We start from the raw sequence: 18,749 nt of genomic DNA on the forward strand, positions 1-18,749 counted from the left end.
AACTCAAGTTTTTTACTCAAGTAAAGTATAAAAGTACTGGTTTCAAAACTACTTAAAGTATAAAAGTAAAAGTAAGGTAAGGGGGAAAAAAGCCATTAAGGACAAAGGCCATTGAAAATGAATGAATCTTAGTATAATTCAAATATATTAAAGAAGCATATATGTGTACTATTGAGCATTAACATGTGTTAATATAAATATATTAAAGAAGCATATATGTGTACTATTGAGCATTAACATGTGTTAATATAAATATATTAAAGAAGCATATATGTGTACTATTGAGCATTAACATGTGTTAATATAAATATATTAAAGAAGCATATATGTGTACTATTGAGCATTAACATGTGTTTCAGAGAGCAGCAGATATGATGACTAGTTACCTATAAGTATTGTAATGGTGCAAAAAGTCAAACTTCATGTTCATGTTATCATTTATCCTAACCTTTATTGGAATGTACATCCAAGTTTAGTTGCAGGAATCTGAGGGAACGGATGTAAGAACAAAACTGGACAAGAACATCTGAAACAACCACAACCAAATTCACTCTATCCGGATGGAGCAATTTAACTGGATAGTTTTTATTAAAGGCCAAAATGAAATAGAGTAACGAGGCTGTTTTTAAAATGTAAGGAGTAAAAAGTACAGATAATTGCGTGAAAATGTAAGGAGTAAAAGTAAAAATTCGTCTGAAAAATAATTACTCCAGTGAAGTATAGATAACCAAAATTTCTACTTAAAGCAGCACAACGTAACTTTCAGCTTTGTTGAGTTTGGTAGCTCCTTTGGATCAAAGCGGTAATGCTTTACCAGAAAGAACACTACGTTTCCCATGAGCACCAGCGCGTACTGCCGGAAAACTCCCGTCCCCGTCGCTATTTGTTTTGATAGTGAATGAAATAAGACGGGACGGACTTTCAAAACCACGTTTCTGTTTTCAGCGCTCGTTTGCAGGATGGATAGCGAAGAGGTAATGCATCTATTTTTGGCTGACCCGTTTAATTCAATTGTATTAGTATTATTATAATTATTATTCTGGTAATGTGAATAAACTCAAACAAACTAAACAATATAATGTGACGATGTTGAAAATCACTAAGTTCAACTTGGTTTTATGAAGTTGTTTCAGCGCTCTGCACCTCACCCCCGCCCCCCTGTCCTGTTTCAGCCAGATAATGAGACCCAAATTACAAACGCTTTGGTTTTGTTCTACTGCACATTTTTCCTGTCACGTTTTTTAGAGGAACTCATCATAAATTAGTAGTCCAACATACTTACTGACAAAATAAAAAAAATACTTTATAACCTGTGAATAACTGAATGTTTTGCAGATCAGCCCTGCACAGTTTTACAGTTCTCAGGAAAAATACTAGAAATGTTCTATACATTTTCTTCGCATTGCATTATTTCCTCTAGTGCTGAAATTCTATTCAATTGTATTATTATTTTATAAAGCTTCCTCATTGCGAATTACACAATTTTTATGATCACTTTTATAATTCTATGTGTTTGTTGTTGATATTGTCAGTAATTTTAGAATTACCAAAACCCAAGACGAATCCCCTGTATGTGAAAATGTTCTAATTTTGATTCTTATTGAACATAGAACTCTACATTTACATTTGTATCATAACAATTCTGTCTCTTGTTTTATCAGGAATCTGCTGTTCCTGAGAACACCTCTACCTCTGCATCATCAGAGTTTGAACTCCCAAAGACAGAACCAACACGCAGCATATATATCATATATATATCCTATATATACATATCGCCAGTTTGTGCTCTGCCAGCATGGTGTTATTAATTATTATTATTAAATAAGAGACATCTTTCCAGACCCACTGGGACAGTACTCTGGTTTCAGGGCTCGCCGTCTTCTGTAGAATGGAACCTTTATGAGGATTACTGCAAATATTTTGATATTGTTTTTTTTTGTTCCATTTTTTCCTGTACAGTTGTTTTTGTGTGTTTAAAATAAAGACATTTGTGCAAAACAAGACAGACTTTTATTTACACACCTTTCAGAAAATAGAACATTCTTGAACTTTGTTATTTGCATAGTGACAGCAGTTATCCCATACATACTTATTATAAACAATAAGTAATCTGTATCACAGTAGCAGTAATGAACAACTGTATGACAGGATAAATTACTGTGAATAAAGTAAACAAGTGTAAATAGAGTAGTAGAAAAATTATCTAAAAATAATGAACTGATAATAAAAACTGAACTATGAAACAGTGTAAGAAGTTACTGTAAATAAATACAATGACTATAGTAGCAGTAGCATCTTGTGTCCATCCATGTTTGGTGCTGGGAGAGTCCGCGTGTGATTCACTGCTGGAGTAGGAGAACCTTCCCTGATGATTCACTGCTGGAGTAGGAGAACCTTCCCTGATGATTCACTGCTGGAGTAGGAGAACCTTCCCTGATGATTCACTGTTGGAGTAGGAGAACCTTCCCTGATGATTCACTGCTGGAGTAGGAGAACCTTCCCTGATGATTCACTGCTGGAGTAGGAGAACCTTCCCTGATGATTCACTGCTGGAGTAGGAGAACCTTCCCTGATGATTCACTGCTGGAGTAGGAGAACCTTCCCTGATGATTCACTGCTGGAGTAGGAGAACCTTCCCTGATGATTCACTGCTGGAGTAGGAGAACCTTCCCTGATGATTCACTGCTGGAGTAGGAGAACCTTCCCTGATGATTCACTGCTGGAGTAGGAGAACCTTCCCTGATGATTCACTGCTGGAGTTTAGGAGAACCTTCCCTGATGATTCACTGCTGGAGTTTAGGAGAACCTTCCCTGATGATTCACTGCTGGAGTTTAGGAGAACCTTCCCTGATGATTCACTGCTGGAGTAGGAGAACCTTCCCTGATGATTCACTGCTGGAGTAGGAGAACCTTCCCTGATGATTCACTGCTGGAGTGTAGGAGAACCTTCCCTGCATGAGGGTGTGATTCTGGAAGTTTTCCAGATCTGATGTAGTCCTGCAGAGTGTGAGAATAAAGATACAAAAACATTATGTCTTTCTGATAATTACTGACCTATAAATCATTCAACATATTTTGTTGATCACAAGTTTGAATTTTTTTCGTTGTTGAAGTCACTGTAATTACGCAGACAGTAAAAGCAATTAATGTATAGCTATAGAAAAATTAGAGAAATGTATATATTTATACACTCACAAGATAAAACGACACATTATAAACACCATATAAGGTTTATTTTACTACCCTTGTTATTATTTTAATATAATTCAAACAAAGTAGATTTATTTTATATGCTTATATGGTGTTTATATTGTATTTTTTTCATCTGGAAGTGTATACTTTGCCTATATATTTAATTTTTCTGGCTATATTTTACTATATCTACAAATGTGTTGCTTTTACCATCAGTGTATAAGTATCTGTATACAGACCTGAAGAGTCACATGGTTTACATATATATTGACATTTGATACAGTAGCAACACTTACACCAGCTGTAGTAGTTTCAGGATCATTGTTTTTGTAAAACACACTGACATAGGTGTTGACAAAAGTGCATACCTGGAGGTGATGAACGTCTTTACATCCTTCAACCATCTCGTCCATGTCGACGGCTACAAGGGCTTGTAGCGAGTGAATGTTTATTCCCCACCGGGCATTTAGCTTGTTACTCTCCCGCTTTCTTTTTTTTCGCCTCCTCCGCTCCGATAAATCTTTTATTTTCTTCTGATTTTCCGCTGCTTCAGCCATGATACCAGCTCCGCGTTCAGCTCACCACCAGCTTCTCCTGATGTCTGCGCTCCACACCCCGGCCATTTTCATCTGGACTACGAATGGGGAAGGAGGGGGAAGTGACGTATGCCGTAAAGCAGTCAAAGCCGTAGAAATGTGTAGTTTTTTAGTGTGGAAGGGTTCCTACCATGCTCCTCAAAGTTACATAGTGCCAGTGAAGGAGATACAGACCCCTCAGACCATGACAGAGGTTCATTAAACCTGTTGGAAGTTGATGTTCCATCATAATGATGATGATGAAATATTATATTAAGGTGGAAAAGTTACATAGTGCTGGTTTAAGTAAGGTATTTCATTTTATCTGGAAAAATGCAGATGCAGAAACTGAGCTGAAATAGTTCAAGCGAGTGTCAAAATGATGCTGGCGCTATCCGTGGTGCTGAACTGCTCTGACTTTGTGTTGTTTTAGGATTAGTGACCGTGTAACTAAGTTTTTAATGGTCTGAAGTTCTCTCCCACTCTGTGACGCCCTGTTGTCTAGTGAAGTCTTCAGTCGGGTCATTTAACTGTATATTCATGTAACTCGGAGGTCTTTTCACTGTCTTCTTTTATTCCACTGTTTCACTCACATCTTTGTTTCATCTCTGTCCTCCGTGTGTTTTTCTCCACAACATCTGGTTCTCTGTTCGGGCTCAGCAAGCTGCACTTCTGGATGGATATTTGTAGGAAAACTGGACCTATTTTGTTTGGCAAATAAATGACTTTTATGTTCAATATGTTACAGACATTGAAGACATAAAGGAGAATAATTATAAAGTAATCATATAAATATTACTAATATAATAACACAATTTGAATGATTACATGTTTAAACTATTATATGAATGATATTCCGATATTTTAAATATGTATGTTTACTCTGTAAACTGAGTTTTAGTATACTAAACATTGATTGAACATAAATAGCTGGTGCGTGTGTGTTCATTGCTCCTAACTGTTTATTTTCATCAGAAAGTCCCTGGTTGTAGCTCTGCTGTAGAATCTCTGCTGATAATTATTCATAAGTTTGCAGTGTCAGAACCACATCTCTCATGTTTAGAACAAAGTTTAGAAACATGTGGAAACCAAACATCCATCCGTTCCACGGACTCGCTGCTTCGGATCAAGTGGTTCAGTCAAACAGCGACATCTGCTGCTGATTGGACGGACTTGGTGACGTCACAGCCGCAGCCGTGTTCTTTGGCCGTTATTGGAATACATGTTGTTAAAACCTCCCTGTGTGTAAGAAGGAGCTTTCAATAACCCATGACACGGAAAGAATGTTGTTTTTAATCCAAGATTCATTTCTGATATTTAATACTCTGGTTATTCCAGATGAAATGATGATGTTTATAAATCAGACGCCAGCACAGTTATGTCTGTTTATGAACATTTGATAACTGGATGGTTTATTAACCGCTAAACCACGTTTTAGGAGAAAATACTACAATTTGTTGAAAAACTACATTTGGAATCAAGTGTCATAATCGAATTTTACTTAGATTTTATTTTAATTAGTTCAGATAATAATAGTAGCGGAGAAGTGAAAATGGATGAGCATCTGGATGGATGAGCACGCAGCTCTACTTGTCTATGAAGCCGGATGAAACAGAACCGTTAGTTAAACTTCAGGCATGTCTTAGGGACATCAAGGACTGGATGTCCAGACATTTCTTGCTTCTCAATTCAGATAAAACAGAGGTTATCATTCTTGGTCCAGAGATTCTTAGGAAGGGATTAGATGGTGTTGCGATGGCTTCCAGTGCAACTGTGAGAAACCTTGGTGTTATTTTCGATCAGGATTTGTCGTTTAAACCATATGTCAATCAGGTTTGTAAAATAGCCTTTTTTCCATCTCCGTAATATTGCAAAGATTAGGAAAATCCTCTCGCAGAGTGATGCAGAAAAATTAGTTCATGCGTTTGTATCTTCTAGACTAGATTACTGTAATGTGTTGTTAGCAGGATGTCCAAGTAATTTGCTGAATAGGCTCCAGCTGATCCAAAATGCAGCAGCACGAGTACTGACAGGAATTAGCAGGAGAGACCACGTCTCTCCAGTGTTAGCGTCGCTCCATTGGTTACCCGTAAAATTCAGAATCCAATTTAAAATGTTATTACTTGCGTATAAAGCCCAAAACGGCTTAGCTCCGCATTATTTGCAAGACCTGATAGTGCCTTATGTTCCTGTCAGAGCTCTCCGTTCTCAGAGTGCAGGTTTACTCATAGTTCCTAGAGTATCTAAATGTAGATTTGGAGGGCGGGCGTTCTGCTATCAGGCACCATTACTATGGAACCAACTTCCAATCTGGGTTAAGGAGGCTGACACCACCTCCACCTTTAAAACTAAACTTAAAACATAGCGAAGAGGTAATGCATCTATTTTTGGCTAAACAATATAATTGGCGATGTTGAAAATCACTAAGTTCAACTTGGTTTTATGAAGTTGTTTCAGCGCTCTGCACCTCACCACCGCCCCCCTGTCCTGTTTCAGCCAGATAATGAGACCCAAATTACAAACGCTTTGGTTTTGTTCTACTGCACATTTTTCCTGTCACGTTTTTTAGAGGGACTTCATCATAAATTAGTAGTCCAACATACTTACTGACAAAATAAAAAAATACTTTATAACCTGTGAATAACTGAATGTTTTGCAGATCAGCCCTGCACAGTTTTACAGTTCTCAGGAAAAATACTAGAAATGTTCTATACATTTTCTTTGCGTTGCATTATTTCCTCTAGTGCTGAAATTCTATTCAATTGTATTATTATTTTATAAAGCTTCCTCATTGCGAATTACACAATTTTTATGATCACTTTTATAATTCTATGTGTTTGTTGTTGATATTGGCAGTAATTTTAGAATTACCAAAACCCAAGACGAATCCCCAGTATGTGAAAACATTCTAATTTTGATTCTTATTGAACATAGAACTCTACATTTACATTTGTATCATAACAATTCTGTCTCTTGTTTTATCAGGAATCTGCTGTTCCTGAGAACACCTCTACCTCTGCATCATCAGAGTTTGAACCCCCACAAAGACAGAACTGACACGCAGCATATATATCATATATATATCATATATATACATATCGCCAGTTTGTGCTCTGCCAGCATGGTGTTATTAATTATTATTATTAAATAAGAGACACCTTTCCAGACCCAATGGGACAGTACACTGGTTTCAGGGCTCGCCGTCTTCTGTAGAATGGAACCTTTATGAGGATTACTGCAAATATTTTGATATTGTTTTTTTTTGTTCCATTTTTTCCTGTACAGTTGTTTTTGTGTGTTTAAAATAAAGACATTTGTGCAAAACAAGACAGACTTTTATTTACACACCTTTCAGAAAATAGAAAAATTCTTGAACTTTGTTATTTGCATAGTGACAGCAGTTATCCCGTACATTATTATAAACAATAAGTAATCTGTATCACAGTAGCAGTAATGAACAACTGTATGACAGGATAAATTACTGTGAATAAAGTAAACAAGTGTAAATAGAGTAGTAGAAAAATAAACTAAAAATAATGAACTGATAATAAAAACTGAACTATGAAACAGTGTAAGAAGTTACTGTAAATAAATAAAATGACTATAGTAGCAGTAGCATCTTGTGTCCATCCTTGTTTGGTGCTGGGAAAGTCCGCGTGTGATTCACTGCTGGAGTTTAGGAGAACCTTCCCTGATGATTCACTGCTGGAGTAGGAGAACCTTCCCTGATGATTCACTGCTGGAGTAGGAGAACCTTCCCTGATGATTCACTGCTGGAGTAGGAGAACCTTCCCTGATGATTCACTGCTGGAGTAGGAGAACCTTCCCTGATGATTCACTGCTGGAGTAGGAGAACCTTCCCTGATGATTCACTGCTGGAGTTTAGGAGAACCTTCCCTGATGATTCACTGCTGGAGTTTAGGAGAACCTTCCCTGATGATTCACTGCTGGAGTAGGAGAACCTTCCCTGATGATTCACTGCTGGAGTAGGAGAACCTTCCCTGATGATTCACTGCTGGAGTAGGAGAACCTTCCCTGATGATTCACTGCTGGAGTGTAGGAGAACCTTCCCTGATGATTCACTGCTGGAGTAGGAGAACTTTCCCTGCATGAGGATGTGATTCTGGAAGTTTTCCAGATCTGATGTAGTCCTGCAGAGTGTGAGAATAAAGATTAAAAACATTATGTCTTTCTGATAATTACTGACCTATAAATCAATCAACATATTTTGTTGATCACAAGTTTTTATTTTTTTCGTTGTTGAAGTCACTGTAATTACACAGACAGTAAAAGCAAGTAATGTATAGAAAAATGTGATAAATGTATATATTTATACACTCACAAGATAAAACTACACATTATAAACACCATATAATGTTTATTTTACTACCCTTGTTATTATTTTAATATAATTCCACAAAAACAAGACAGACTTTTATTTACACACCTTTCAGAAAATAGAAAAATTCTTGAACTTTGTTATTTGCATAGTGACAGCAGTTATCCCATACATTATTATAAACAATAAGTAATCTGTATCACAGTAGCAGTAATGAACAACTGTATGACAGGATAAATTACTGTGAATAAAGTAAACAAGTGTAAATAGAGTAGTAGAAAAATAAACTAAAAATAATTAACTGATAATAAAAACTGAACTATGAAACAGTGTAAGAAGTTACTGTAAATAAATACAATGACTATAGTAGCAGTAGCATCTTGTGTCCATCCTTGTTTGGTGCTGGGAGAGTCTGCGTGTGATTCACTGCTGGAGTAGGAGAACCTTCCCTGATGATTCACTGCTGGAGTTTAGGAGAACCTTCCCTGATGATTCACTGCTGGAGTTTAGGAGAACCTTCCCTGATGATTCACTGCTGGAGTAGGAGAACCTTCCCTGATGATTCACTGCTGGAGTAGGAGAACCTTCCCTGATGATTCACTGCTGGAGTAGGAGAACCTTCCCTGATGATTCACTGCTGGAGTGTAGGAGAACCTTCCCTGATGATTCACTGCTGGAGTAGGAGAACTTTCCCTGCATGAGGATGTGATTCTGGAAGTTTTCCAGATCTGATGTAGTCCTGCAGAGTGTGAGAATAAAGATTAAAAACATTATGTCTTTCTGATAATTACTGACCTATAAATCAATCAACATATTTTGTTGATCACAAGTTTTTATTTTTTTCGTTGTTGAAGTCACTGTAATTACACAGACAGTAAAAGCAAGTAATGTATAGAAAAAATTGATAAATGTATATATTTATACACTCACAAGATAAAACTACACATTATAAACACCATATAATGTTTATTTTACTACCCTTGTTATTATTTTAATATAATTCCACAAAAACAAGACAGACTTTTATTTACACACCTTTCAGAAAATAGAAAAATTCTTGAACTTTGTTATTTGCATAGTGACAGCAGTTATCCCATACATTATTATAAACAATAAGTAATCTGTATCACAGTAGCAGTAATGAACAACTGTATGACAGGATAAATTACTGTGAATAAAGTAAACAAGTGTAAATAGAGTAGTAGAAAAATAAACTAAAAATAATTAACTGATAATAAAAACTGAACTATGAAACAGTGTAAGAAGTTACTGTAAATAAATACAATGACTATAGTAGCAGTAGCATCTTGTGTCCATCCTTGTTTGGTGCTGGGAGAGTCTGCGTGTGATTCACTGCTGGAGTAGGAGAACCTTCCCTGATGATTCACTGCTGGAGTGTAGGAGAACCTTCCCTGATGATTCACTGCTGGAGTGTAGGAGAACCCTTCCCTGCATGAGCATGTGATTCTGGAAGTTTTCCAGATCTGATGTAGTCCTGCAGAGTGTGAGAATAAAGATTAAAAACATTATGTCTTTCTGATAATTACTGACCTATAAATCAATCAACATATTTTGTTGATCACAAGTTTTTATTTTTTTCGTTGTTGAAGTCACTGTAATTACACAGACAGTAAAAGCAAGTAATGTATAGAAAAATTTGATAAATGTATATATTTATACACTCACAAGATAAAACTACACATTATAAACACCATATAATGTTTATTTTACTACCCTTGTTATTATTTTAATATAATTCCAACAAAGTAGATTTATTTTATATGCTTATATGGTGTTTATATTGTATTCTTTTTATCTGGGAGTGTATACTTTGCCTATATATTTATTTTTTCTGGCTATATTTTACTATATCTACAAATGTGTTGCTTTTACCATCAGTGTATAAGTATCTGTATATACAGACCTGAAGAGTCAAAAGGTTTACATAGATATTGACATGTAATACAGTAGCAACACTTACACCAGCTGTAGTAGTTTCAGGATCATTGTTTTTGTAAAACACACTGACATAGGTGTTGACAAAAGTGCAGACCTGGAGGTGATGAACGTCTTTACATCCTTCAACCATCTCTTGTCCAAGACGACGGCTACAAGGGCTTGTAGCGAGAGAATGTTTATTCTCCACCGGGCATTTAGCTTGTTACTCTCCCGCTTTCTTTTTTTCGCCACCTCCGCTCCGTTAAAATTTTTATTTTCTTCGTTTTTTTTACTTCAGCCATGATACCAGCTCCGCGTTCAGCTCACCACCAGTTCTCCTGATGTCTGCGCTCCACGCCCCGGCCATTTTCATCTGGACTACGAATGGGGAAGGAGGGGGAAGTGACGTATGCCGTAAAGCAGTCAAAGCCGTAGAAATGTGTAGTTTTTTAGTGTGGCAGGGTTCCTACCATGCTCCTCAAAGTTACATAGTGCCAGTGAAGGAGATACAGACCCCTCAGACCATGACAGAGGTTCATTAAACCTGTTGGAAGTTGATGTTCCATCATAGTGATGATGATGAAATATTAGATTAAGGTGGAAAAGTTACATAGTGCTGGTTTAAGTAAGGTAACAAAGTATTTGTACTTCGTTACTTGACACCTCTGCAAACTACTGGAGACTCCTGCATCAGTCATTAAACAAATAAATACGGTTTTATTTCATTTTATCTGGAAAAATGCAGATGCAGAAACTGAGCTGAAATAGTTCAAGCGAGTGTCAAAATGATGCTGTCGCTATCCGTGGTGCTGAACTGCTCTGACTTTGTGTTGTTTTAGGATTAGTGACCGTGTAATCTAAGTTTTTAATGGTCTGAAGTTCTCTCCCACTCTGTGACGCCCTGTTGTCTAGTGAAGTCTTCAGTCGGGTCATTTAACTGTATATTCATGTAACTCGGAGGTCTTTTCACTGTCTTCTTTTATTCCACTGTTTCACTCACATCTTTGTTTCATCTCTGTCCTCCGTGTGTTTTTCTCCACAACATCTGGTTCTCTGTTCGGGCTCAGCAAGCTGCACTTCTGGATGGATATTTGTAGGAAAACTGGACCTATTTTGTTTGGCAAATAAATGACTTTTATGTTCAATATGTTACAGACATTGAAGACATAAAGGAGAATAATTATAAAGTAATCATATAAATATTACTAATATAATAACACAATTTGAATGATTACATGTTTAAACTATTATATGAATGATATTCCGATATTTTAAACATGTATGTTTACTCTGTAAACTGAGTTTTAGTAGCCTAAGCATTGATTGAACATAAATAGCTGGTGCGTGTGTGTTCATTGCTCCTAACTGTTTATTTTCATCAGAAAGTCCCTGGTTGTAGCTCTGCTGTAGAATCTCTGCTGATAATTATTCATAAGTTTGCAGTGTCAGAACCACATCTCTCATGTTTAGAACAAAGTTTAGAAACATGTGGAAACCAAACATCCATCCGTTCCACGGACTCGCTGCTTCGGATCACGTGGTTCAGTCAAACAGCGACATCTGCTGCTGATTGGACGGACTTGGTGACGTCACAGCCGCAGCCGTGTTCTTTGGCCGTTATTGGAATAAATGTTGTTAAAACCTCCCCATGTGGAAGAAGGAGCTTTCAATAACCCATGACACGGAAAGAATGTTGTTTTTAATCCAAGATTCATTTCTGATATTTAATACTCTGGTTATTCCAGATGAAATGATGATGTTTATAAATCAGACGCCAGTACAGTTATGTCTGTTTATGAACATTTGATAACTGGATGGTTTATTAACCGCTAAACCACGTTTTAGGAGAAAATACAATTTGTTGGAAAACTACATTTGGAATCAAGTGTCATAATCGAATTTTACTTAGATTTTATTTTAATTAGTTCAGATAATAATAGTAGCGGAGAAGTGAAAATGGATGAGCATGTGAAAGTTGTCGGTCCAGTGAATGAGGAATTTACATTTCTAAACCGCCCCGAGACAGTGTCAGAATCAAGAATAAAACAATAATAATGAGATGAAAATCTAATTTATGATCAAATGTCAACAATCCAGTAAATAATAGTATTTACAGGTGAAAAATATCAAATAAAAACACAATAAACCAAACCAACCAAACCAAAAAAACTAAACAAACGGTGATCATCATCATCATCATCATCATCATCATCATCATCATCATCATCATCATCATCATCATCATCATCATAATAATACATTTTATTTATAAGGTGCCTTTCTAGGCACTCAAGGTCGTCGTACACAACATGTTAAAATAATAGCAGAATACATTTAAAAACAAACATCAAAAGCATTAAAAAACAGCAGAGGTAAGAACATTAAAAGAGATGAATTGTTAAATGGGATAGGCAGTCTTGAACAGATGAGTTTTGAGTTGTGATTTGAAATTAGGGAATGAATCAATGTTCCTGAGTTGGGGTGGTAATGAGTTCCAGAGACGAGGAGCAGAGCGGCTGAATGCTCTGCTCCCCATGGTGGTGACACGGGCGGAGGGGGCAGACAGTTGTAGGGAGGAAGAGGATCTCAGAGCTCGGGAGGGAGTGTGGACGTGGAGGAGATCAGACAGATATGGGGGGGCGAGGTTGTGGATGGCCTTGAATGCAAACAGGAGGACCTTGAACTGGATACGGAACTGAACCGGGAGCCAGTGGAGCTGTTGGAGGACAGGACTGATGTGATGGATGGAGGGGGTCCGAGTTATGATGCGGGCAGCTGAATTCTGGACCAGTTGGAGTTTATGGAGGGATTTGTGAGGGAGGCCGAAGAGGAGAGAGTTGCAGTAGTCCAGGCGGGAAGTGACGAGGCTGTGAACAAGGATGGCGGCAGTGTGGGGGGTAAGGGAGGGGCGGAGGCGATTGATGTTACGTAGATGGAAGTAGACAGACCGGGTAATGTTATTGATGTGAGATTGAAAAGATAGTGTGCTGTCCAGGATGACACCCAGGCTCTTAGCTTGGAGGGAGGGTGAAACAGTGGAGTTGTCTATAGTGAGAGAAAAACTGTCGGTTTTGGATAAGGTGGATGTGGTGCCAATGAGGAGAACCTCTGTTTTATTGCTGTTTAATTTAAGGAAGTTTTGGGTGAACCAGGTTTTTATTTCAGAAATGCAGTCAGTAAGGGAGGTGGGCGGGAGAGAGGATGAGGGTTTGGTGGTGAGGTAGAGCTGGGTGTCATCAGCATAGCAATGGAAGTGGATGTTGAATTTGCGGAAGATATTGCCGAGGGGAAGGAGGTAGATGATGAAGAGTAGGGGCCCCAGGACAGAGCCCTGGGGCACACCAGAAGTGACGGAGGAGGGGATGGATTTCAGGGACTTGAGTTGAATGAACTGAGTGCGGCCAGAGAGGTACGATGTAAACCAGTCCAGTGGAGTGTGGGTGATGCCGATGGAGGATAACCTGTTGAGGAGGGTGGTGTGACGGATGGTGTCGAAGGCCGCACTCAGGTCAAGGAGGATGAAGATGGTGAGGAGTCCAGAATCAGCTGCCATGAGAAGGTCGTTGGTGATTTTGATGAGTGCTGTTTTGGTGCTGTGAAGTGGGCGGAAACCGGACTGGAACTGTTCATACAGGTTGTTATGGGACAGGTGAGAATGGAGTTGGGAAGCAACGGTTTTTTCGAGAATTTTGGAGATGAAAGGTAGATTGGATATTGGACGGAAGTTGTTGAAGTTGGAGGGGTCGGCACCAGGTTTTTTCAGGATTGGAGTAATGGCAGCAGTTTTAAAGGATGCGGGGACAGTTCCAGTGGTGAGAGAGGAGTGGATGATGGCAGAGATGAGGGGAACCAAGGAGGGGGAGCAGGCTTTAACAAGATGTGTGGGCAAGGGGTCCAGTTGGCAGGTGGATGGCTTGGATTTCTGTATGAGTTCTGTGATTTCTGAGAAAGTGGGGAGATGGAAGGAGGAGAATGGGTGTGTGGACGGATGAAAGTTGGCTCAGGAGCTGGGTAGGGAGATTGATCTGAGGTGCTCATGGATGATCTTGATTTTTTCATTGAAAAATGACATGATGGAGTTGCAGAAGGAGGTTGTGTGGAGGTGGGAGGGGAGAGAATCCTGGGGTTGGGTCATATTGTTGAGTAGGGAGAAGAGTGACTTGGAGTTTCCTTTGTTGGCAGTGATTATGGCGGAGTAGTAGTGGGTTTTGGTGCTGACAATGGCATCCTTATAGCATAGTATGTGATTATTGTACATTTCCTTGTGGATAGTGAGACCAGTTTTTTTTTTTTTTTATTGATCTTTTTATAAGAAACAACATACAATTAAAACATGGAAACATGTAGTCAAACAGACGCATTATACATTGTCTCCTTTTTTTTTTTTTTTAAAACACACAAAACCTAACTAAGGAACAGAGTCTCTGTAGCGTTAAATAATAAATAAACAGATGAGCAAGAAATGATCAAAGGAGGAAAGTAATGAATGAGCAAAAGTGCATACAAAAAACAAATGCAGTGGTAAATGCAGATGCCCATAACTGATATCCCATTAACTGGAAATAAATAAAACATAAAAAAACAAATTAAGGAGATGAAAAGAAAATTAAGGGAGGGGGGGGTCAGTCGGTGGGTAGAGTCTTCAACGCGGTAAAGTGGTCTATGAAGGATTGCCATTTGTGAACGAATTTAGCTGAGTTGCCTTTTACGGAGTATCTCACCTTCTCCAATTTAAGAAAAAACATAACATCACTAAGCCAAATAGAAATAGACGGGGACTTGGGGGATTTCCATGAAAGTAAGATACGACGTCTTGCTAAAAGGGATGTGAAAGCCAATACTTCTGACTGTGTGGGGCTGATATGTGAGGAGTCAACAGAGAGTCAGAATATTGCTAAGAGAGGGGCCATAACAACTTTTTTACCCAGAACTTTAGACATGATCACAGAATAATCACTCCAAAATTTCTGTAACCTAGGACAGGAGAAAAACATATGACTTAAATTGCAGGGAGAACCCTGGCATCTGTCGCATAGGTCTGCAACATTCGGATATATTTCCGATAATCGGGATTTTGATAGGTGGGCTCTATGCAGCACCTTAAATTGAATAAGTTCAAGTCTAGCGCAAGGCGTGCTAGATCGTATGCTACGGATAGCTTTATCCCACAGCTCCCCTGTGAAGTCAAGGCCCAACTCTCGTCCCCAACCCTCCCGAGCTTTATCTACAGAATGATCATCAAATGTCATACACAGTGCATATATCTTAGATATCAGAGACTTTTGACTGAGTTTCATAGTTAGAAGATCATCCCACGGTTGGTTCGCAGGAAGGGAAGGGAGGCATGGAAACCGAGCAGAGGTGCAGTGTCGAAGCTGGAAGTAGCGAAACAAATGGGAGGCAGGCAAATTGAACTTTGACCTCAGATCTGAAAATGTGGAAAAGATACCATCCTTATATAGATCCCTGAAGTGCTTAATGCCCCGGTTGTACCAAATCATAAAAGTGGTGTCTATTAGTGATGGAGGGAACAGATGATTCTTAGTAACAGGTGTATAGATGGATGGAGAAGCAAATTTAAAGTGGCGCCTAAACTGTGACCAAATCTTAAGGGAGGAAAGCACCACAGGGCTATTTGTAAACTTAGAGGGATTCAATGGTAAAGAGGAGGAGAGTAGGGCCGTTACAGAGGATGAAGAGAGTGACTGAGCCTCCAATCTGCACCATAATAATTCAGGAGACTGAAGCCAATAAATTAGTTTGTGAATATGCGCTAGTAAAGCATAAAGTTTGGTAGTGCTAGACCCCCATTAAATTTAAATTTTTGGAGAAGCGAATACCTCACTCTGGGTGTCTTACCGGCCCATAAAAAGTTGGAAACAATTTGGTCAAGTGATTTAAAAAAAAGATTTTGGTAGAAATAAAGGAGTGCATTGGAACAAAAAAAGAAATTTAGGCAATACAGTCATTTTCACTGTGTTAATTCTTCCTATCAGCGACAATGGTAGGGAGTTCCACCTCTGTAAGTCCGCCTTCACTCGAGTTACCAGTGAGGAAAAATTAGCGGTGAAAAGAGAGGGCAGAGTGCGGGTCACATTAATCCCTAAGTATCTAAAGCCCGACGGGCTGAGTTTAAAGGGGATATCAGATTGTTTGAGTTGTAAAGCAGAGGAGTTTATGGGGAAGCATTCACACTTGTTAAGATTGACCTTATAGCCGGAGAAGGATCCATAATTATTCAACAGAGATAATATTGGTGCAATGCTGGTTAAAGGGTCAGATACATCTAAAAGGAGGTCGTCTGCATAAAGTGACAATTTGAGTTCCACATTGGACCTAGAGACTCCGCGAAATAGAGGAAGAGTTCTTAAAGCAATTGAAAGTGGTTCGACGGATAGAGCGAATAGCAAAGGGGAGAGAGGGCAGCCCTGTCTCGTGCCACGTGATAATGTAAAATAAGTGGAGTAGTTGTCATTGGTGTGAATGCTGGCCTGAGGGGAAGTGTAAAGAAGTCTAATCCACGATATAAACCTGTGTCCAAATCCGAATTTATGAAGTGTTGCAAAAAGATAGTTAAATTCAACATGATCAAAAGCTTTTTCAGCATCAATCGCGATAACAACTTCAGGGAGTGGAGAAGAATCTTTAGAGAGAATCACATTAAGAAGTGTACGAACATTATAAAAGAGCTGGCGTCCCTTGATGAAACCATTCTGCTCCTCAGATATGATGCTAGGAAGGATCTTATCAAGACGAATTGCTCGTGCTTTGGCTAAAATTTTGACATCCACATTCAGTAAAGACAAGGGCCTGTAAGAAGTGCATGATTCAGGGTCCTTGTCCTTCTTCAAAAGGAGGGCAATGGACGCCTGCATTAAAGAGGGAGGCAATGAGCCATGATCAAGGGACTCATTGTACATTGAAAGTAAAAGGGGGGCTAATTTGTCTTTGAATTTTTTGAAAAACTCAGCTCCGAACCCATCGGGACCAGGGGCCTTGTTGCTTTGCGTAGCTTCAATGGCGGCAGCAATTTCTTGCAAGCTGAAAGGAGCATCGAGGCCATTAGCCACATCCAAATTAATAGTAGGGACAGTGATATTATCAAGAAAGGAGGTCATTTCTGCTGTGTCAAGTGGAGATTCTGACTCATAGAGAGAGGAGTAGTATGACTTAAAAATTGTGTTGATGGCGATTGGATCGGTGGTAAGTGTGCCATTAGAATCTCTAATGCTGGGAATCAGTCTCGACGTTGCTTGCCTTTTTAATTGGTGAGCCAATAACCTGCTTGGTTTATCGCCGTGTTCATAATAGTTGGCATGAGCGCGTAATAGGAGCCGTTCAGAATCGGCTGTCGCTATAAGATCGAATTTTGACTGCAAATCAAGCCGTTGTTTCAGTAAACTCGGACTTGGGTTAACTGAGTTTAGTCTGTCTGTGTCCTGAATTTTAGATGTGAGCTCCTGTAATTTAGCCCTGCGGATTTTACTGGCGTATGCTGAATAAGAGATAATCTGTCCTAGCAAATATGCTTTGAGTGATTCCCATACTAGCGAAAAACTGGTAGAATCTGTTTTGTTTAATGCAATGAAATCATCTATTGAAGCAGATATAGAAACATTAAATGCATCATCGGATAAAAGCAATGTATTAAACCTCCAGGGAGTAGAAAAACGGGGGCGCTCAGACCATGTTATATTCAAAGTTAGAGGGGCGTGATCCGAAATAACAATTGGGTGGTATACGACAGAAGTAACTTTGGGGAGAAGAGAGCCATCAACAAAAAAATAGTCAATACGTGAATATGACTGATGTACTTGTGAAAAAAAAGAGAATTCCTTATCTCCAGGATGTGAGAACCTCCACGGATCAACAAGCCCGTTCTTGACTGTAAAATCGGTAATAGATTTTGACATAGAGGATTGAGTCAAAGTACGAGGATTCGAACGGTCCAAAGAAGGATTAATAACACAATTCAGATCACTGCCCAGTATTGTAATATGCGTAGAGAGAAAGGGAGGTTGCCAAACAGCCTATCCGTAAAATTGGGGTCATCAAAATTAGGGGCATATATATTCACCAACAATACAGGGTTACAGTATAGAGTGCCCGCAACAATAAGATATCTACCATTCTTATCGGATATTGTCCTGGAGACGGAGAAATTGACTCTTTTATTGATCAAAATTGCTACTCCTCTAGACCTAGAATCAAAATTTGAATGAAAAATATCACCCACCCAAGCTCGTTTGAGTCGTTTTGACTTTATTTCGCAAATTAGTTTCCTGAAGGAAAGCTATGTCAGTGTCCAAGCGTTTCAAATGTGAAAAAATCTTTGATCGCTTAATTGGATTATTCACACCTTTAACATTCCAGCTAGTGAATGTAATGTTTGATCCAGTATCAGGCTTGCGCAGATTACGATCGTTCATAGGCATTCTCTGAGAGAAAATAAGACCGACTCACCCACCACCAGAGGAGATATAAGGAAAAGAGGTAAAAGGGAAAACCAAAACAAACAAAACTCAGGAGTATATACATACCTACAGAGACAAAAAGCCAACATCCCATAACCCCCGCCCACCAGCCCAACGCACATTAGATGATCCCATCCCCAAACGATGGAAACAGCCGTGCTGGCTTCAAAGGAAGCCATTCTCGAAAAGAGATGCTTTCGACTATAAAGCTAAATACAAAAACAAAAACAA

This window comes from Cololabis saira, chromosome 20 (assembly GCF_033807715.1).
Source record: "Cololabis saira isolate AMF1-May2022 chromosome 20, fColSai1.1, whole genome shotgun sequence".
Lineage (NCBI taxonomy): Eukaryota > Metazoa > Chordata > Actinopteri > Beloniformes > Belonidae > Cololabis > Cololabis saira.